Genomic DNA, 22,296 nt, shown 5'->3' with positions numbered 1-22,296 from the left:
ACGTTCATCTCCATAACGTCGAAACCAGTATTTTTTAGTACCACGCATATTTGCTAATAGATTTGTAATATTTGATTGTAAAACCTCATCTTTTTGTTGCACTTTTTGTAATAAATGTGTAGCTGACATATTTTGAAAGTGGGATCCTGATTTTAATGTGTGTACAACTCCGTAACATAAAGTTGCTAGTTCACTTTCAAAGAGTAGGTGTAATATGTATTCCACATTTTGTCTAAATCTGGGATCTTCAGAATACATCCGCAATGAGCGATATTCTGATGCTGTTATTTGAATAGGTCTATCATCGTACCTTCCTCCTTTGCCAGTAGGAAAAAGTAGAGGAAAAGCATGTGCTTCTATTCTTTTTTCCCATATGCTGATTGGTGATCCTTTTGTTTGACGCATTTGGTATGTTTCTAGTGCATCTTCTACAGTGTCATTAGAGTGCAATGGGTGAATTGTGTAATGGTCTAAAGTATTGGATATTATAGCAGGATCTAGGAGCTCAAATTGACCAGCTTCTTTTGTCTCTTGAATTACTTCAGTGGTATCCTTCAAGTTTTCTTCAATATTAATTTCTTTGTAGTATTCATTATTGTCTTTTAGATATTGCACGGCTTGTCTAACTTTATGTAAATCTACCAGTTGTTGCCAATTTATTTTGTCTTTTGTAGGTACACCATTTACTAAGATAATTAAAGATTGCTCCATTGGACGTTGCACTCCTAGAGTGTGCACATTTTCTTTTAGATCTATTGGTAAATACACTACTTTTCCCCGAATACCTTTCACTAATTCAGAGGGAGGTAATTTTGCTGTTTTTGGTTGAAGGCATATTATTGCTTGAATGGGTGCACTGTTTGAATTATGATGCTTTCATATACATTCAGTTGTTGTAGGGGTTTTGGTAGTGGAAATAATTCCAAATTATTTGTGATAGCAAGTGAAGGAGTTTGGTTGTTGTCAAGTTTTGTAGTGCAGTAACTGCAAAGTATTAAGGGGTCAGTTAATTCGTATTTGTTTTCTGCTATAAGGTAGAGAGCTAATTCAAACAATTTTGAATCTTCATTGTCTTCTATTTTGTATGTTAGGTCTACAGTTTTTGTGATACTTTTATAAAAAGTTCTACGGCAACATACACACACATGGTTTGGTATTTCAGCAGATGTACTTTTAAATTTCAGCATTTCTTTTTTGTATGTGTGTAGTAGAAGGTTGCCATGCATAAAATTGTTGCAAATTTGTTGTAAAGCTATTTCATTCTGTAAGTGGCTTTCACTTCCAAAATATTTTTTCTGGATATAGTCGATTTCTTCAAGTCGGTCTTTTGCTGTTCAATGTTGAAGAATGTTATTTAAATTGGCTAGTGCTAAGAATGTTATTTAAATTGGCTAGTGCTAAAACAGGACTTTTAGCATAGTACAGTTTATACACTAGATTTCTTATAGTTGAATGATGTGTTGATATCATTTTGATATAATGGAAGGTGATTTTGCAAGTAGGTCCTGAAATGCAGGCCAATGAATGTCCTTGTAGTCCTGTGTACTTGTGCACTGGACAGGTATCCATATTTTGCAATAGTTTAAAGTTGATTTTGTCTTTGCCTTTCACATATTGATTGAGGAATTGGTGTAAAGACTTGAAAGATTCATTGGCAATGTTACACATTGACGTGCATGACCATTTGTATACTAGACGTTCTGATTCAGTTGAATGGAGAGGTAATTCTAAGTTTTCTGTGGATATTTTTGTAAGCAGTATTTCTTGTTCCATTATGGTATTATTAACTTTTTCATAAACTCGTCCACTGCTATGTATGGCAATTGTATGTGTTTGCTTTTGTTTGTATGCTTCTTCATTAAAGTATGGTTCTGTGCTCGTAGTGTGACTCCATTCACCTCCACAGATACTTAAGAAGTTATTTCCGTTGACATTTTGTTTATTGAGAAGTCGTTTTTGTAATTTAATCATTAGTTTTGTTAGTGGTTTCATTTTGTTTATCACTAAAATAAATAACTTTCTTTTGAGAAGGTTTGCACTGTCTATCAACGCTTCTAAGATTAATTTCCTACGATAGGTTTTAAGGGTTGAGTTTGATTTCTCGCCTGTTTTTATAAGATTTTGAAGGACTCTGTGACGGAACATTTTTGCTAAAATACTTTTTTTGGTATGCTTAGTTTGCACTATGTCAAGATTTATAGGAGCAGTTTTATCTGTAGTGGTAGCTGATTTTCTGTTAATTGTTTTGTGGTTTGTTTTACATTTTGATAGAGGAGGCAAAGTTTCTGTACTTGAAGATTCTTTTGTTTCGCTAAATGACTGTATTAGCTGTTTTCTTTAAACTCTTTTTTTTACAAATTCTGCTAGAGATGGATGCTTGTTTTGGACACTTCTGTTTTCATTTGCTCTGATTCTGGCTTGCTTTTTACGGACTTGATTTTTGGTAGGCATTCTTTAGGGTCTGTTGAAAAAATAAAGAAGGTATGGGTTGGGGTGTTCTTAATGTATGCGTGCTGTGTGCATGAGTGTGTGAGTGAGATAATAAAGATGTATGTAATGGTGTGTGATTGTGCATTGGGCAACTACAACTAGTTGGGATGGGTATTCTTGAATGTATTTGCTACTAAACTGGGGGGTCATATGATAGTAGAAAGTAAGCTGGTGGTGTGGAGAAGTAGAAATAGTAAATCTAATGGTATTCAATTAAAACAGTTGTTTGTTCTATTTTTTTTTTTTTTTTTTTTATTATTTTATTGGCATAAAATGCCTTTAAAAAAGGAGAGCAAATATTACACTACAGTTTATTCACTCTTCTCTCCTTAAATGGCCGGGTAGCTCTCGTCTGTTGAGACCTTAACATCATGAGTTTGTAAGTCGCATTCGATCCTTCGCTAGTTGAGAGCCTCTTTAATGCGATCTCACAGTTTTGCCCTTGTTTTATATCAGTAGTTTTTTCAACAGGCTCAGAAAGCGAATTAACGCGTAATTCAGATGTTTCTCCCGACTGTCGAACAGAGCTTGCCACCAGTCGTCCGCACTTGGCGTTTGAAATTTCGTTAATTGAGGCCCTAATGTCAGTGTTCTCTCCCGATGTAGGCTTTTGCAATGGAGTGTTAGATGTTTTAAAGTTTCTTCCTTCTGATTGCAAAATCTACAGGCTGCATTGAGTTCTTCTGTTTTGCGTTGCTCTCTAGACCACTCTCTTGTTTTAAATGCGTTTAGTCTGAAGTGTAGAAACAAGGCTCTGCTGCCATTGTCTGGGAACAGATCGATATAAGGCTGTAGGGTGTTTAGATTTCTTGCTTCGCACAGCACCTCCTTCATTAAGTTGTTAGCTGATCTTAAGTTCCCAGATCCAATCCAATCGCCAGACCTTAATTTTTGCAGCGTCCGGATTGTCGTGTAGGGTTTTTAGGTCGATGTCATAAAAAGCCAAAATTTCCTCGCAGCGTTTATACCACATTGATAGCAGACAGTTGGGATTTCCTTTGCTTGGATTTTGTAGTATTTCAAATTGCAAGGCCACTTTCTTCATGGTCATCTTTCTGAAGAGGCTCAGCAGGTTCCAACTAACTTGTGCATTAATTGATGTTAAGTTTAGCTCGTATCTGATACATGCAGTTGATGTACCCTTTGGTAGTTGCAGAACTCTTACCCAGAAGATGTTTTCTAGGGTAGACCAGACATCCGCGGAGCATCCGAGGGCATTTTCAGCACCAAAGATCAGGGCCGGCACTACCTTTTGGCAGTAAAAGTTCCTTACCGGTTTTATTGAAAATTTTCCGTATTTCTTGTGTAATACGCTAGCTTGGCATGCAAATTGCCGGCATTTGGATTTGGCTACCTGTTCCCATTGACTGTCGTTCAGGCTTGAATTAATTTGCATGCCTAAGTATCTTGTGTTTGTTGTGTTGTTTAGCCACTCTTTTCCCAAGTGCCATTTAGGTTTTTTGTGCTTTGTTGTTTTCAAGTTTTGCAGTGTTAGCACCTCACACTTTTTTTTGTTGATTTGTAAGCCATTAGCTCTCACATATAGGTCTACTGCATCGATCTTTCGCTGTAGGCCTATAGGTGTTACATCTAGCAATATTAGGTCATCGGCATATAGCATCCAGCTTAATGGGGCTCCGTGTATTTTTGGAGAGAAGGAGAGTGCGCTGTCAATTGCTCCTCCAATGTCCGATAAAAATAAATTGAATATTATAGCAGCCAGTGGGCAACCCTGTTTAACCCCGCAAAAGGTGTTTATCACTTTGGACAGGGTGCCTTTTTGGTCCAGGCGGATTTTGATGCTTGTGCCAGTGTGTAGCTCTTTGATGGCCGCTATCAGATCTTCCGGACATTCCCACGTCTTCATTTTCTCCCATAGTAGTTCTCTATCTATGCTGTCGAAGGCATGTGAGAAGTCTATCAGTGCGAGGTACACCTGGGTTCTTGTTCTTATGGCTTCCATTTTAAGGAGGTTGATTAAGAGAAGATTCAAGGAGCAGCCTACACCCTTGACAAAGCCAGTCTGACGTGGGCCCAGATGTTTTGAATCAGCTGCCCATTTCACAAGTTGTTGTTGTAAGAGAGTCGCGTACACTTTGCCTAACACATCTAGCAGCGCAATGGGTCGGTAGTTTGTTGGATCAGATCGATTCCCTTTCTTGAAAATAGGAATGATTATTGCGCATTTCCATGAATCCGGACTTTTGCAATTAGCTACTATTCTTTTGAACATCATGTGGCATAGCTCTGCCCACAGCTCTGGATTTTCTTTGATTGTGTGGTTTGTTAGACCGTCCGGGCCTGGTGCTCTAGAGGAGCTAGCTCTTTTTATTATCTCCTCAATGTCGTTTTTATCAAATTCTAACTTCCATTTTTCTAAGGTAGATGATGGTGTCTCTGCTGTGGTTGTTCTTTTGCCGTATAGCTTCGAGAAATGTTGTATCCACTCAGCTTCAGAAATTGCGTTTGTCAGTAATGCCATTTGCGGGGCTCCTTCGTTGTTGATTATCTTCCAGAAAGCAGAGGAGTTTTTGTTTTGCAGTTTTTCCATTATTAGTTCTGAATCGTTCTGCATCATATCTGCTTTGTGTGATCGTAACCAGTTTTTGTACTTTTGTTTGCAATTTCTTTTTGCAGTTAAGTAACTATTGGAGTCAGTTTTCGGTAGATGTCTTATTTGCGCTCTTAATTCTCTCTTTCTTTTTCTCAGCTCTAGATCAAATTTATGTCTTGCAGCAAAGCCATGAGCTTTGGATCCTTGATGTTTTTCTTTGTAGTCGTCTAAGAGATGGATGTATTCAGTCTCCTTTTGCTCATCTACATATGTGGTTAGTATGTTTTTAACCTCTGTTTTCTTTAATTTCAATCTCACCCTGTTGGATTCAATCATTACCGGGAATCTCCATGTTATGGTTTTGACTCCATAAGCTGTGATGCATGACAGAATGACTAAGTCATGATCACTATTGGTCAAAGGGTGCACCGTGAGTGATATTGCATGTTGATGTATTTTCTCACTGACATAAAAGTAGTCAAGCGTCGATCGTTGGGTGCCTCTAGACCAGGTTGGTTGAGCTGGAATATCACCTGCTAAGTTTCCGTTCATCAGCATGAGGTTTCTTAGCTCCATCTCTGTCGCCCATTGACTGGCGAGATGTGTTTTGTTGGGATTTTTTGGATTCAATTCATTGTTTGCTGTTAGGCAGTTCATATTCAAGTCTCCACAGATCACAGTATCAGCACCAACGTCTACTTCGAACCAATCATCTATGACAGTTGTAACTTGATCTATATATCCATTGCCACTTATAATCTTGTGGTTCCAGTATAGATTCAGGATGTGGATTTTCTTGTTTCCTACGTTGCTTTGAGCAATTGTCGTTGCCTGAATGTATGGAGTCACGTTTTCAGTATTGAGGATTTGATATCCAGAGCTTTTTTTGATCATGGTAATAAGGCCTGCCATGGGCCTACCCGTCAGTTGTTTGATGGTTGGATTAAAAGCGATCTCGTATTCTCCGGAGATGGGCAGTTATCCAGCCACGTTTCTTGAAGGCACACGACATCCAACCCTGGGAAGCAGCTCTCTTGGTATAGATGCGCAAATCCTCTGGTGTTCCAAGAGCCAAACTTGACTGTCGGGGGCGAGTTTTCTAGTTGGCGTTAGCTTTGAGTTGTTTTGTTCAGGGCTTTTGCGAGCCACCCCCAGTTATCCGATGATTCGTTTTCGTTGTTTTCCAGTTCCACCGTGCAGTTTTTCTTGTTGAAAGCTTGGGTGCCAGCGACTGTGATTTGGATTTGTTCCACCGAGTCGTTTTGGACGTGTTCCACTTTTCTCAGGCCACAGTCACTGTTGATGCACTGATTTCTATTGTGTTGGCCAACCTCTTGCGTTTTCTCAGGGCTCTTCGCTTCGTTACTTTTCTTCCAGAAGGATGAGACTAGCTGTGGTTCTGTAATTTTATTGGAGTGGCTTTTGTGGTTATCTTCGTTGGTTAGTTCCAGAATGTCGAATCCGAGCGACATCAGCTCTGGCGTTGCATCCAAGATACTGTTGGTTATCATTTTTGATTTCAGATGTAGTAGAATGAGGTCGTTTTGGCCTTCCTGTGGGAATTCCACTGTTTTGATGTCATACGATTGTATCGTTCTCAGACGCGGGACGCAGTGGAGTAGTCGTAGAACATTATTACGGTTCATGATCACGTCGTCTTGACTTTCTAATCTTTCAATCTTTATTTTATAAGTGGATATGGCAGTTTTATTGCCTAGCTGTTCATTTTGGTGAGGGGCACTTCCTTTATATTCGCCAGGCGCTTGTTTTATTGCGGGAGCTTTGATCGCCGAAGGTCCTTTCCCATAGCACTTGTTTGGTGCAAACTTTCGAACATCAGCATAAGGCTCTCGATTTTCGTTCCTGCATTCTGGTTCGGGCAGGCTTTTGAGAATTTTTGTCTTTTGACAGTCTCTATCCTCGTTTTTCTTGAGCAGCCTTTCTCGTCTTTCTGTCAGAGTGAGGAAGATAGAGCTAGCCTCCACCGGTGGGGCTTTTTCGATGTTTGCAATCTTGAAGATCATTGTACAAGTTCTTTGTAGCATTGAAACATGTGAGGACAACAATGTAGATGTTGATTTTTGTTCTGTATTCCTATTTACTGTGTCTCGTGAAGGATCATTAAGACTTGAAGGTGACCCAATTGAAGTCTTAGGGTCGATTGGCTCCAATTCGTCAGTGTCCTCGTAAGTTGACATGTTTATCAGCTCGTTCATTTGTTCAGCTTCCTTATCAGATTCCTCGCTTTTTTGATTTGAGAGCTCGCCTATTACCTCCTTTTCTGTGCTTTTTTTATTCAGGGTTGGATCCACGGATTTTATGTTCTGGTTTACAGTTACATTTACTGTTTTTATGTTACGTAAGAACATGTTACGTAAGAACTTTCTGGAGTTGTTTCCACGTCGAGAGTTCTTAGTGCGTTGATTTTTTGTTTTTTTAATTTGAGGTTCCTTTCTAGTTTGGTTTAGATGTGTCCCCGTGATCTGATTAGTGTTTTGCTTGAAGATCGCAAAGATGCCATTATTTCTTTTGGTTTTAGTGTCAAGATGCCCAGAGGCGCAGTCTTGTAGTCTGGCGCATTTCTCGATGTCAGTTGAGGTAGTTGGTGTTTGTGGATCGAGGGAGGCTGGATTCAGTGTCGATCTTGTTTTATCTAAGATTGTTTGAAAGCAAGGCTTGTTAAATTGATCCTGTGGGTGCATGTTAGATGGAATAACTTTTGTTGCCTTATCATGTACTTCAGGATTTCTTGTCTCCTCCGATCTTGTGTCATCATATAAACTTATCTGCTGTGTGGCGTCATCTTTGGTTAGATCTATAGGTGGAGGCAGGGGGCTAGTCACCCCTTGGCTTTCGATTGTTGTGCTCTCGAATTGTTGCAATGGAGAAACTCGTTTGTTCAAATTGGGCTCCAGGTTGGTGCTCGCCTGAGGACTTGTTTTGTTATTCATACAAGTCAACTCTTGAGAATCCGGACGGATACTAATGCGTTCATCATTGGCAGACTGCGTTGGACTTTTCCTTGTTTTTAAGAGGTTGAGTGCTTCTTTAGCGATTTCTGCCAGTAACTTTTTTTCTGATCCGTTAGATTTCTTTTGGTCCAGGAGAGTATTCAAGTGAGCCTCAATTCTTTTGTTGGAGTCTCGTTGCACTTGATTTGTTAATGTAATTTCCATGTCCAGACCTATCAGTTTTGAATTAATCATTGCAACTAGTGTGGACAGGTCTCTGAGGTTCCCATCTACTTGCTCATATAGTTTTAAAAACGGAGCTATAGATATTGCAAGAGAGGGCATTGCAAGCGGTTGAATCTCTTTCATTATGCAACCGACTATTTCAGAAGAGAACTCCTCATACTTATTTTGTGGGAGTTGGTGCGTTCGAGGTTTGGGGCAGCTTGGTTTGTTGTACTGTGACTCTGAGTAAGAAGAGTCAGACGAAGATGACGAAAGGGGGGTGGGTGATTGTGTCGTCTCTGGGAGGCCTCCGTGCCTAGATGGGGGTGTTGATGGTCTCATTAAAGTTTGTGAAGGGATCTTTGTGCCTTTTCTCTGTGAACACGGTAGGGTAGGAGATAGGCTGTGGTCGATGCGCCTGCGTTTCCCATGGGCGTTTTTCCATTGTGATAGGGACGGAGCTCCCAAGGTCTCCTTCATTACATCTACAATATCTTCAATGGCCTCGGTGACACTGGGCTCTTTGATCGAAGTGACCAGTCTGTCTTTTGCGGTGGCGCCTCGTGCTTTATTTATTAGTGTGATGTCGTTTAGTATCTTGTTAACGACCTCCAATGAGTTTCTCCTGTTGGATCCCGTAGCGATTGGCTCATTGATGCGAAGGGTCTCAATTGTGTCGTGATGTGCTTGGTGGAAAACCTCATCGTCATTTGAAGCACCGACCCAATCTTCCATATGTCCCGTTTTTTGCTTTAAATGCAGATGCTCTTCTCCATTTGCTGGTAAGCTCTTCGGGGAGGTTGTGGAGGAGTCGTGTCTATTTATGTATGGGCTTTCCTTCGTCGCTTCCATCTCAGTGTCCTGTGGTAGGATGCTACATTCGTCGTGGATCGAGACCTGGCTCCTATCGCTTTGTAGAGGTAATTTACAAGGAGAACCATTCGTGCCTGACTCGGCGTCACAGATATCGTTGCTCAGGGGCACGCTTGAGGAATCACTTTCTGGGACTCCTTTTGTGTTAGTGAGAGCAAGACCTATCGCAGCTGGGCAACTTGCTATCCGGTTTAGACCCACGTTCTGCAGACTTATAGTATGTCGCTGGTTATTGATCATATCATCAGGAATTTTCAGTAGTTCTTCTCTTGTTTGTATCTGATCTAAGTCTTGGTCTAGATCTTGTCTATTTTCGGGGTCAGATGCTGATGATAAACGGTTTGTCTCCCCCGTGCAGTCACCGTCACAGTCTGACTTGCATTCGGGTTTGCGATAGAGCTTGGTCGACTGCCGCCGTAGGGGTTTACATGAGGTAGCCAGCGAGTTCCATCTCCTTAACTGTGATCTTGTGTGTGGGTGTGTCAAGCTTTCCACGTGTATGCGGCCAGCAGACAGCGTTTTAGTCGGTACTGATAGGTCCGCATTAAGTTTTCCAATATGGCCTTGTGTATCAGCCATTCTCTTTTTGGTGTGAGTGCTCGAGACTCTACAGATGTGTGGTTAGCTCAGCTCAGTTTTAGAGTGTTCTCTGAACTGTGGGGGATTAGGGATCGAAGGGATCAGGCCCCCCGCAGACTCCCGGCAGCACCCCACCCAGGTGGTAAACTATTTGGATCTGGCGTTGTACGCTTATTGATTGGCGTTCAGAAATAGATAGAATTGAATATCTACTAAGGGTGCGGGATTAGCTCACCTTGTTTGTCCGGTGCAGTGAGTTCAGCCGGTCTCCGATCTCAGCTCTGGGTAAGATTACCCAGATGTTGTTTATCCGTCAATCTGCTAACATTGTCTTGTGCGCCTCCAGCGCTGAACAGCCGCACAACAGCCAGCGCCCTTTACCCCGCCGGGCTTATCGCCGCAAGGGTGGATTGGGCTGTGTTTTATGGTGAGAAAAAGGTCACGTGACTGTTCACGTGACAGCCACGTTGCTCCGCCTCCTCCTGGAGGCGAGCGTGTGACTTAGCGCGAGTTGTTGTTGACTCCCAGCGCAGGACAGCAGGACACAGCAGCAGGCAGCAGCAGGCAAGAAAAGCGTTTGTTTTTCCTTCAAAGGTTGCAAAAGACGCGCCGCTCGCCTGGATTGGGCTGTGTTTTATGGCGAGAAAAAGGTCACGTGACTGTTCACGTGACAGCCACGGTGCTCCGCCTCCTCCTGGAGGCGAGTGTGTGACTTAGCGCGAGTTGTTGTTGACTCCCAGCGCAGGACAGCAGGACGCAGCAGCAGGCAGCAGCAGGCAAGAAAAGCGTTTGTTTTTCCTTCAAAGGTTGCAAAACACGCGCCGCTCGCCTGGATTGGGCTGTGTTTTATGGCGAGAAAAAGGTCACGTGACTGTTCACGTGACAGCCACGGTGCTCCGCCTCCTCCTGGAGGCGAGCGTGTGACTTAGCGCGAGTTGTTGTTGACTCCCAGCGCAGGACAGCAGGACACAGCAGCAGGCAGCAGCAGGCAAGAAAAGCGTTTGTTTTTCCTTCAAAGGTTGCAAAACATGCAACCGTTTGTTCTATAATATCAAAATTCTAGGGGTTGAGTTGGGTTATTTCTGTGTCGAATAATAAGAAATTGTGTGTCATTCTGCCTCTAAATCTCTGTTTAAGAAATGGGGATTTGTAGACAGAATGGTGCACAATCTCTATTTTTAGACACATAAATAGCATGAATTAACCTTACAGTGTGTTTGAATAATAGTACAAATAATATGGTGGTATTCAACTTACTTTTTTTCTGAAATGAGCAGGTTTCTTCTTAGTTGTTCTTTGTACTTCAAATTTGGCTGCTTCTTTTCAGGAGAACGGTCTTCACTGCAATTGTAAAGGAAACAAATAAGGAATTTTGTTTGTATATAGCATTGTTTTTAATTTAGACATTGATTATTTTAATTGACATTGACCCCCAGCGCCTTTCTCATGAAAACTATCTTATTCACATAAGATGCGTCGCACCAGTTGAATACATATCATATGTTCTTAATGCATAAACTGTATTGTATTGACTAACTGTACCAAACAAAATATCATTTATATGCCTTGTGTAATTCATAATGTACCACTGAATACCACTATTTCCGTAACTAAGCTCTTGTAACTAACAGCGTCTCAATGCCATGGGCTGCTTGCGTAGTATATCAATATAAGTAAATAAATGTTTATATTTTTGTACAAGTATTGTTGTTTGATTTTTGAACATACTGTGTGCATGCAATTTTGTTTGAGTATGTTAACTCTTCATATTGTACTTTAAATATGTTAGTTCAACATGCTTTGAAAATGTGTGTGTTTAAAAAGAAATTAAATAGCAGATAGGTTTGGAAGTGACAGTTGATTTTCGGAGATGAAAAAAATGACAGTAAATTCATTTTATAGATTATACAAGCTGAAAGTCAGTTAAGCTGTTTATATGAATCTATAAAAATTGTACATGCACTATATAGAAAATATGCATACCTGTAGTTTGTGTTCATGCATATGGATATGCATGCAGCTGCAAGTAGAACTTTTGGAGACTTGTACAGTATTTCTGGTAGAAGGTGCTTTCCAATGATATGACACTTGTACTCAGAGAGATTAACAGTACATTTAAAGTGCTGATCTGTGATGATGCAGTTAGATGTAGAGGTCTTGGATGTGATTGGTGGATGTTCATGTGACTTCTTAGCTATGTCCAATGAGGGAATGGCACAGAAAGTGAAAAGGAAATGATAGAAGAACTGTTCATGTTACGATATGTCCACGGACATGGCGGTAGTCCGCGGACATCGGGTGTTAGATCCGGGGATTTTTGGGTTGGGGAGCCATGCAAATGAGAATGAGCAGAGAAAGTGATTGGTCAGGAAAGTTTAGTGGGTGTGTTGTGCCAGGAGAGAGTTTCTCAGATACTCTATTTGCTGAGAGAAGAACAGATAGCTATGGCTGTGTGTTTCAAAAAACAGATTGTTTGGATTTCGGGAGACTCGTGGATACATTGGTTGAAGGTGCATGCAGAAAGCTGTGGAGTAGCTGTAGATCTTGGATTCCAACATTGGAAGTGCACTGGCATGGAGTACATGGAATGAAGTGGTTGGACTTGTTACCTCTCTGTGCTACTTTGGAGACAGAGCAACATCCAGACATAATTGTAATTCATTGTGGAGGGAACAGTTTAGGACATGTGTCTGGAATTTCATTGCAATTTGCAATGAAAGAAGGACTTGGGAAGGTCATGGACATGTTTCCAAATTCTCAAGAATTTTTTTCACGGATTGTTCAGAGACAAATGTGGCTTTGTTCTTCTTCATTTGGTCCACAAATGGAGAAAGCAAGGCGCAATGTCAATAAGGCTGTTTGTGCCTTTTTAAGAGATTTTGGCATGTCCTCTTTTCACAATGAAAATATTATGTTTCATAGTACATATATTTTTCGCAGAGATGGAGTCCATCTTACTTATGCTGGCAATCAGATTTTTTGGAGAAATGTACAAAATGCATTGCGACCTTTTTTGGAATTACAGCATCCATTTTATAGTAGGTGTTGAGCATTTCAAATTTTTCAAACCCATATAAACACCACCAAAAGGCTCTTTTTAGAGGCACCACTTCCTCCCAGATAAAACTGAAATGGTTATGATAGGGTAGCACCCCAAAATGTTAGATGTCTGCGGACTGTACACGGACTTCTAAAAATACACAGGGACCTGCTTCATTTATTTTCACTTCTATTTTTTAACTGTAAAAGGTGGCTCTGAAAAGAGCCTTTTTTATTTTAGTTGTTTAAAAAATGTTTTGGTTTTTTATAGAAGACACACTAGGAGAGGAGGGGAGAGGAGGGGAAAGGAGGGTAAGGGGGGGGACACCAACCACGGGGATAAGAAAGGGCGAGCTGAGAGAGGAAGATGTAGAGTGGGTTTCACTTGGATAGTGAGCAGACCTTCTCGTGCTCTGTGACGATAGCCCCAAAAGCACTACGAAGTCTCTCCCCCTACACAGTACTGCGTCGCAGTACATACACATAACTGTGACCCTCGAAAGTTAAGGGTCATCAGCATTGCCTATGGCCTGTGAAGCAGCTTGAGAAATATGCTGTCCCACAGGAGTGTTCCTTGTGGTGACAGGATCAGAAGCGGAGGATGAAGTAGAGGAAGTCAACCTGCTATGCTCCTCGCAAGGTACAACCTTGAGAACGCCCCCCGAGTGGAATAACTTTAGGTGTTGCTTCATGGTAGTTGTCCCAAAGCTGTATGAACCATGTCTCCCGCGACTGAGTACCATTTTGCACTCATTGCAGGTGACTTGGTTCGCACGCGCCTTAGGACCATTACCACGAATGGTAAATAACCGCCACACCCAAGACTCATGCCGAGTGCTGGTAGTAGGGACTTCCACTACCTCATTCTCGTCATCCTCTTCTTCCTCCTATGCATCCTCACTCCTGTTCCCCTATTCAGGCCCTTGGGAAGGTGGTGGTGGTGGTGGAGGGGGTGGGGGTCGTGCTGAGGCAGATGCAGCACCAGGTGGCATGAGTGGAGCCATGGAAGCTATCAGCTTGGCATTGAAAATCTGCAAATTGGCAGCAAAATTTGCTGTGCTCTGTAGGATAGCCATAAACACAATGAGAATGAACTCTAGGGCGTGGTCTTTTATAGGGGTGCTTGTGCGTGGTTCGCGGACATGCGCACTGTCCACGGACAGGTCAAACAGAAAAAAGGGTTCAAAAAGTCACAAAAAGTATGTAGAAACTCAGGATTACTATGTGGGACTTGTTCTATGGTAAGTTTGTATTGGAAAATATTGTAGATTACTTGAAAATTTAGTTTTAAATTGTTCGGGGACACGAACAGTGTTCGCAATCAGAACATACGCTGATCGTGGGTGCGGTCACGTGATAAGTTCGCGAAAATGTTCGCGAAGGGAGCGGGTGTCCGCAGGACACCAAATGCACTAAAACTATTTTGCACATGCGCGTTGGTGTTCTTCGGACACTGTTCGGGTCCTGAAGTGATTAAAAGTGCATCACAAATGAAACAAACAGTTACGGAGAGGCGTTTGTTCTTAGAACAGTTTCAACTTGTCTGCAAACAATCCGGACAGGCTTAGCATCCTCATGACACCCCCATTTTGTTTATTTACGAACATTCCGGGACACTTGATGTGTTCTTAGAACAGTTTCAACCTGCCTACAAACAGTACGGACAGGCATGGCGTCCTCAGGACACCCCCTTTCGTTTATTTACGAACATTTTAGGACACAGCCTGTGTTCTTAGAACAGTTTCAACTTGCCTGCGAACAATACGGACAGGCATAGCATTCTCAGGACACTCCCATTTAGTTTCTTTACGAACATTTTAGGACGCAGCCTGTGTTCTTAGAACAGTTTCAACTGGTCTGCGAACAATATGGACAGGCATAGCGTCCTCAGGACACCCCCATTTTGTTTATTTACGAACATCCCAGGACACATAAGGGTGTTTTAAGAACACTTTCATCTTTCCAGCGAACAATACGGACAGCGTCCTCAGGACACCCACATTTCGTCCATTGACGATCATTTCAGGACACCGCGTGTGTTCTTAGAACAGTTTCAACTTGCCTGCGAACAATACAGACAGGCATAGCATCCTCAGGACACTCCCATTTTGTTTATTTACGAACATCCCAGGACACATAATGTGTTCTTGGAACACTTTCATCTTTCCAGCGAACAATACGGACAGCGTCCTCGGGACACCCACATTTCGTCCACTGATGAACATTTCAGGACACCAAGTGTGTTCTTAGAACAGTTTCAACTTGCTTGCAAACAGTATGGACAAGTATAGTGTTCTTAGGACACCTCCATTTTCGTTTCTTTACGGACATTCCTGACACCCGCGCTGTCTGCGGATACCTCAACTGCTTTTTTTTAAAAAAAAAAACAAGAAGTGAATTAGGACACAATATAATAATTTTACTTTATTTTACATGTATGTTACATTTATGACAGAGAAGGTGAGGCAGAAACTGAAACAAACATAGGAGAATTTGTGGTTTCAATAGGATTTATATGAGATGAAGAAGGGATGGAAGTCTCATCAAAATATTTTAGTTCATGGAGAGGGTTTGGGGATAATTGACTGGGATATGGTGAGGGGGGACAGGTACATGTGGGACAATGGAATGTAGTTGTTTGTTTGAAGTGCTCCTCCACAAAGTTTTTTAAATTATTAAAATTTGCCAAGATTAGGTCAATTTTTTCTTCTATGTGCTGAAGAGTCGTATCCAATACAGCTTTTTCTGTAGTATTTTCAATTTTTCTATGGTCTGTACAAAAAAAATATATATGTTAAATATATATAAAATAATATTAATTAATTGGTTTATATAGTAAAGTGTCTACCATTAGATTCACTATCTTCTGACATTTTCTCACGTGGGAAATGCTCCTCTAGCCACTCCAGAGTACTAGACATTTCTGTGAGAAAAAAACATAATATCATTTTTTTTGTATCTAATACATAAAGTTTACAAATATATGAGTAAAATGCAGTACACTTACTATTTCAGGTAAGGTGCGTTCTGAGTGGTCTGTAGATCTGCTGTTCCTCTTAGTTGTGGAGTTTCTGTGAGGTAATCATGTTGGAAGCCTTTATTACTTCATTTGGTATATTCCATTTTAGAAAATATTGTATTTAAATTAATGGTTAGTGTGTTATATATATGGGTTACACTTCTTATTTATTACTACATATAATGTGTATGTGTGCTGATTTGTGAATTTGTAAAATGTTCATATGTTATGATATAACAATTAAACATAACCCCCAGACTTTTTGGGTAGTGGTGCTGTTGTCCGAACATGTCCGCGGACATTAAAAGAGTTTGCGGACATCAAATTCAGTAGAGGGGGTTCAGTATGTTCCATATTACATGCACATAAAGTCAGAGTTATTATTGTAAAGATGTGCTAGTAAAAACCTATGAAATTCAGTGAAAGAACTTTGTTAAAGGGACGTTATGGTTCCAAATAAAACCGAAAACCCCCTGAAATTCGCCAGTTATGGAAAGCTAAGCAACCATAACTCGCACCACTGCCGTGCACTGCTAAGACTAACACCCACGACATCAAAGATGACATCACAAATGTCATTGATGACATCACTGATGACATCACATGTGCATTTACTTTTTATAAATGTTTGTGCAAGGGATTCTTATTATAATGTTGAGAAAAAGGTGTCAAAGATCATTGAAATACATATCAAGAGCTAATTAGTGCATTAAGCTATGCATTGCTATAAATAGCATTCTATTATGAAGTTCTATCCAGTATACTAAGGTACTCATGCAGAAACATAGGCATTGTGTGCAGCGTACAAGATGAAGGTATAATATTCATAATTTTGATATGCTGAATAATGAAATGATAACTGTTTTCTTATTAGAGTTGTGTGTACTGTGAAATACATAATAAGTAGCTAATAAAACCCATGTATAATATAATTGCATTATTACAGACAAAACACAAAGACACAATAACACATACAAATATGGGTATATACAGGAAAAGTGAAGTAAGCAAAAAAGCAGAAGTAGTAGCAGAAACAATTAATAACCTAACTAATTATCTTTTTGCAAATAAATGGTTGCTCTGTTTCAAAGCTGCTAGTTACCCTATGTACATGTATCATATGATGTTACTGGACCCTAAGGAAAGTAGTGTGACTACAATGTATACAAATATGAGCATATACAGGGAAAATACAGTATTAAAAAAAACAGAACTATCAGAAAGTGCTGATAACTCTACTGATTATCTTCATGCACAGAAATAATTGCTGTTGTTCAAGCTTGTGTCTTCACATATGTATATGTTTCATATGATATGATTGGACCCTAAGGGAATTACTGTAAGAACATACTTGAAGGATAAGTCTACAAATATAGTATGTTTACAATTTTTAGTTCATGTCTGTTACTGAAGAAAACCATGTGGCCTAGATATGTCAGTAAAGGAAAAAAGAGGGAGACAGACATGTTATGTCATCAGTGATGTCATCAATGATATTTGTGATGTCATCTTTGATGTTGTGGGTGTTAGTCTTAGCAGTACACGGTGGTGGCGCGAGTTATTGTTGCTTAGCTTATCATAACTGGCGAATTTCAGGGGTTCTTCGGTTTTATTTGGAACCATAATGTCCCTTTAACAAAGTTTTTTCACTGAATTTCATAGGTTTTTAGTAGCGCAACTTAACCATAACGTCCCTTTAACAAAGTTTTTTTCACTGAATATATATATATATATATATATATATATATATATATATATATATATATATATATATATATATATATATCATGCTTAGGTATGTTTGCATACTCAGCTGATGCAATTCATCAGTGTTAGGCTGCCCTCTGCTGTCAAAATAGCAAAGTGTCACCTTCCACTATCGCAAACATTTTCAAGTTACTTCTTTCCACCCCCACTTCTCTTCACAGAAGGCACACTTAATTACTGACTCAACGTTCCCGTCTCTAAAGAGCGAAACACTGTAGGATGAATGCCTCCTCATGAATTAAAACGTGAAGTAAGTGCAGTAATTATGCTACCACGCAATCTTATGCCATCACAGAAACTCTGCAACGGAACAGTGCTGACAATTACGCATCTAGAAAGACATATCATAGAGGTCCATGTGATTGATGGAACTTGGATACTGTTCTTATACCACGCATACCTCTCATTCAATCTGATATGTTTAGCCTTTTCAATGACCATTAATAATTCACAGGGACCTACGCCCCTTTCCTGGAAGTGATTGGTGGTTATTCTGATAGTTAAGAAGGGGTACAGAAGTGACCCTATGAATTATCGACCAATATTGACCTTTAAGACATGCTAGAATAGCGTATGTCCTGCCGGGAACAGCTGGATTGAAAAATAAGTGACAGTGCACAGTTCCTGAAATCCTATACATTAGAAAATTAGGTACTCTGAGTATTTGCAAATCACATAACCCCTTACAGCCTTTTGGGATTTCACAAGAGAATCAATGTGCACACAGAGAAGGCTATTCCAATGAGGAATTAGTAACCTTTGGGTAGTCAATATCTGCCTATCAAGAGCATCTGCTTGTGCCTGAGATGTGGGTGAAATACCTGGATGAAAGAATGGAGAAGGACTGTGTGCGATGTGAATACTTCTCTACTATTCATTACAGTACATATGTTTTCATATCTGCCAAAATGATCCATTCCATTCAGGAGACGCTAGTCCAGTCCCAGTTTTAACTTTGCATTTTGTGACTGGTAGCCCTGTTATAAAGGGGAAATCCAGCACTACAAGTCCCACAGTGCAAAATTAAAACCAGGACTGGACTTGCATCTCCCGAATGGAATGGATAATGTTGGCACATATGTTTTTCTTCCTCAGCCCAAATTGGAATATTTTGACCCCAAACTATTGACTGCCATTATTAGCAAACCTTCCTTGCCCATAAGTACTCCCCTAATGTAGCACATTCTAACCCAAACCTTACCTTAAGGAGCTCTGCTGCATCTGAGCTAGCTTCATGCTACATACATCCCTAACATGACATACAATTGCCCAATGAAAGATGTGGGCTTACCATCCCCATCCAATAAAACAGGTGTATGTGCTGAACAAGTGGTGTAACCCTCTGGTAACAGGGCAACACTTCCATTGATGCAGTAGTATCAGGATGAAATGCTCTAGGGACCCTGGTGCGGTTCCTAAAATGGCAAGCGATCCACACTTGATGACAGCCACAGGACCAAATAAAGGATGTAGACTTTGCAAATGGAGCGCCAGGGTTTGACAGGTTAATTATTCAGATAGATTGAAACAAGAGATGCCTTTAGCCAGTGGAGATATATAGCAATGGAGAAAAGAAATGGTTTTACCGTAGGCATTGGTTTTCCCATAGCAGTAAGAGCCATTCAATGAACAGGTGCACAGCCTAGTCCACTGAATGGATTTTCTTCAAATTTGAAATAAGTTGGGCACACAGTGGTGCGGATGTACTTTTTAGTGGTTTAGTGTAACTCTGCCCAGTAATTTGTTTACAAAATTTGGTAGTGATGCAGGTGCCCATAGCACTAATATCTTTTATGTTGCTCCCATGGTGCAATGCAGTGAATGAGAATTTTCATAAATGAAAAGTCACAACTTGTGATTTCACTGATGGGAGTCACATTCTCAAGAATCCTCATAAGAATGAAAAATTACATTGTTTGAAAATATTGTTAGGAGCAGGAGAATGGGTGGCAGCCTTTGGGAGGATGTGAGGATGTGCGGAGGCCGATAAAAGTGGCAATTGAGAAATTTGAGGTTTTGAGATGGGCTAAGGAAAGTATTTCTTTGTATTTGTTTTTTGACTTTTCGCGGGTATGGGGATTTTTCACGAGAATTCATTTCAAAGTGTGTCACTGGAAGAAGACCTTCCTGTGAGCCATTGTTTGCATTCTTGCGAGAATTTGTGGTAAGTTTGCGCAGTAAATTTCCCAGCAAAATCATGTGGTGGGGGGTCACAAACATCTTTTTTTCAAAATGTATGCTGAATTAACACATTCATATTCAGGCTCCTCTTTATCGCAAAGTGGCCATGGGCCCCTTGGCCTGTGTGCCACGTGACCATAATGAGAACAAATACCATGCTGCATAGCTTTGAAACATACTAATAATATTGCATATGACCTCTGTAATTATGTGAATGGAAAAACTTTAATACTACTTTAATACTACAGGTGGTGTGAGATATAGCATAATACAACCCTTGAAATGTTGTGAAAAAAAAATTGCTTAAGAAAGTGTTAAGCTGAAACAGTTCAATTAAATAAAACCCTTAAAATTCAGTGAAAAACCTTAGTTGAGGTGATGTTAAAGCAATGGTTGAATTGAATAAAAACCTTGAAATTCAACAGGAGTGTTCACTACGCCACCTTAATCCTGAGCCACCACCCCATAGCTCAGCCCATGAGCACACTGATGACATCACTTGTCATATCATCAATGACATCAATGGAAACTAGTGCACACTGATGACTTCACTGACCACATCACCTCGTATACCACAGGAAACTACCCTTCAGAGTAAAAATATTATCTTGGTCTATTTCAAGACAATATACAGGTGTAGGCATATGTGCAGTGCCTGCTAACACGTAATATATCAGTAGACCTTAAAGGTGTAAAGTGCCCAATGGGCTTGGCTACAGGCCAGGCTCAGTGGCTCCTTTTGGTGGGTTGGTGTAATCGGAGACATGGCTAAAGGCCAAGGCCCGGGTAGTGTGGTCATATCCACAGGCCATGGCCAGTAGACCGCAGACCATGCCCAAGGATAATGAGGTAACAGGCCATGGCTGTCATAAATGTGCTCTAGTTTCAAGTAATGTCATTGATGATGTAATAAGTGATGTAAATCTGTGATGTTATCTGTGATGTCATCAGTGTGCTCATGGGCTGCACGCCATTAATCTCTGTAGTCCATAGACCTAGCTAAGTGACTAGTAGGCATAGATTCAGATGAGGTCCATTGGCTACTTTGGGTGGCTTGGCAGTTTGGCCAGTGGCTGACAGATGTTCTATGGGGTTAAGCAGCCACTGGGCCTGGCAACAATCGCCCCATTGACTACTTTGCATGGCGTGGCCTAGCCTTAGGTAATGTGGCAACAGGCTCTCCCTTTCATTAGTATGCTCTAGTTTCCAATTATGTCATTTATGATGTAATCAGTGATGTCATAAGTGAAGTTATCTATGATATCATGAATGTGTTTATGGGCAGTGTAATGGTTGGTGTCTCAGGGTTAAGGTGGTATAGATTCCAACAGTAGAATGTGTGCAAAGTCTATGGATCTTGCCTTTCACGTTAAATATGGGTCGATGACCCTCTCCCTATAATAGTTTCTTATACATATGTATGTGTATTACACAGCCTGTGGTAGTGGCCATGTAGTTATTGTTAAGTTGCTCAACTCATGGAAAGAGCAGTTTTTGAGCAGCTTATAATTTTGACGCCATTTGACAAATCCTAATCAAACTTTGCAAAATTTATAAGGCCACCTTTGAATGATTTTGCAAAGTTGCAGGCTTGTCCAGGAAGGGGAAAGTTATACGGGGTTGGGGGGCACAAAACTTTTGAAATCCTCGTAGACTTAATGGAAAAAAATATTTGCCAGACCTACATCTGGAAACTGCTGGGTGGACTTTCACCAAACTTGAGTGAGGGGTGGTGGCCAGGTTCCTAAAGTGTGCATTTGTAAATTTGATGTAAATCCATCCAGCAGTTTTTTAAAAAATGGGCAAAAAGTAGGTAAAAAAAAGTGTGATATCTGTGTCTGGTCCGCTGACTTATTTCCTGGTTTGGTTTCTGCGGGTGCTTCTGGACAAATCAGGGAGTGACGTGTTGTTCGCAGACATCAAATGCGCACAATGATTGGATGGTGGAAAACGTTATGTGCGTCATAATTTTTTACACAGTCGCCATGTGGATCCGTGGACTATGGCCTCTGTCCGCAGACAGCGCAGTGAGAAAAAGCTCTGGAAAATACATTTGGGGTTATTTTGTGACCAGAAGAGTGCCTGGAAAAGGTGGCAGAGTGGAAAAAAAGTTCTTATGGAGCTGGTTGTATAGGTGACAAAAACCTGTGCAGGTTCCGCAGATTCCTTGGCCAATTTTCCTGTCCTGTTCGTGGACACAAACATATGTCTGCGAAGGTCATTGGGATGGGGGCGTTCTGGGTAAGTCTTGTTGTTTGAAGGTGTGTTGTATATGTGATTCAATTCTATTGTTGTGGTTGTGGCCATAGTAATATGTGTACAGTAATTATAGGTAATGTTTGGGAGAGTATACAGTATTTGTAATACAGTGATATAATTCAAGTGTATATGGTTTTTATAATCATAGTACAATTGAGGATAGTGCTTATGGAAACTGTAGTTGTTTCTTTGTGAAGAAAAAAGTGTAATACAGTCCATGGATATTTAGTTGCATATGGTAATAAGGCTGAAATCTCTGGTTCTTTTTCTGTGAAAAAACAGTATAATTTGTTAAACAAGATAGTTTAAAACCTTTAATTGCATACATTTGAACATATAGGTTTACATATTTGACCCTC

The sequence above is a fragment of the Ambystoma mexicanum genome, chromosome 14 (assembly GCF_040938575.1).
Source record: "Ambystoma mexicanum isolate Mex_15411 chromosome 14, UKY_AmexF1_1, whole genome shotgun sequence".
NCBI classification, from domain to species: Eukaryota; Metazoa; Chordata; class Amphibia; order Caudata; family Ambystomatidae; genus Ambystoma; species Ambystoma mexicanum.
The sequence above is the reverse complement of the archived record's forward strand: the minus strand, read 5'-3'. Positions refer to the sequence as shown.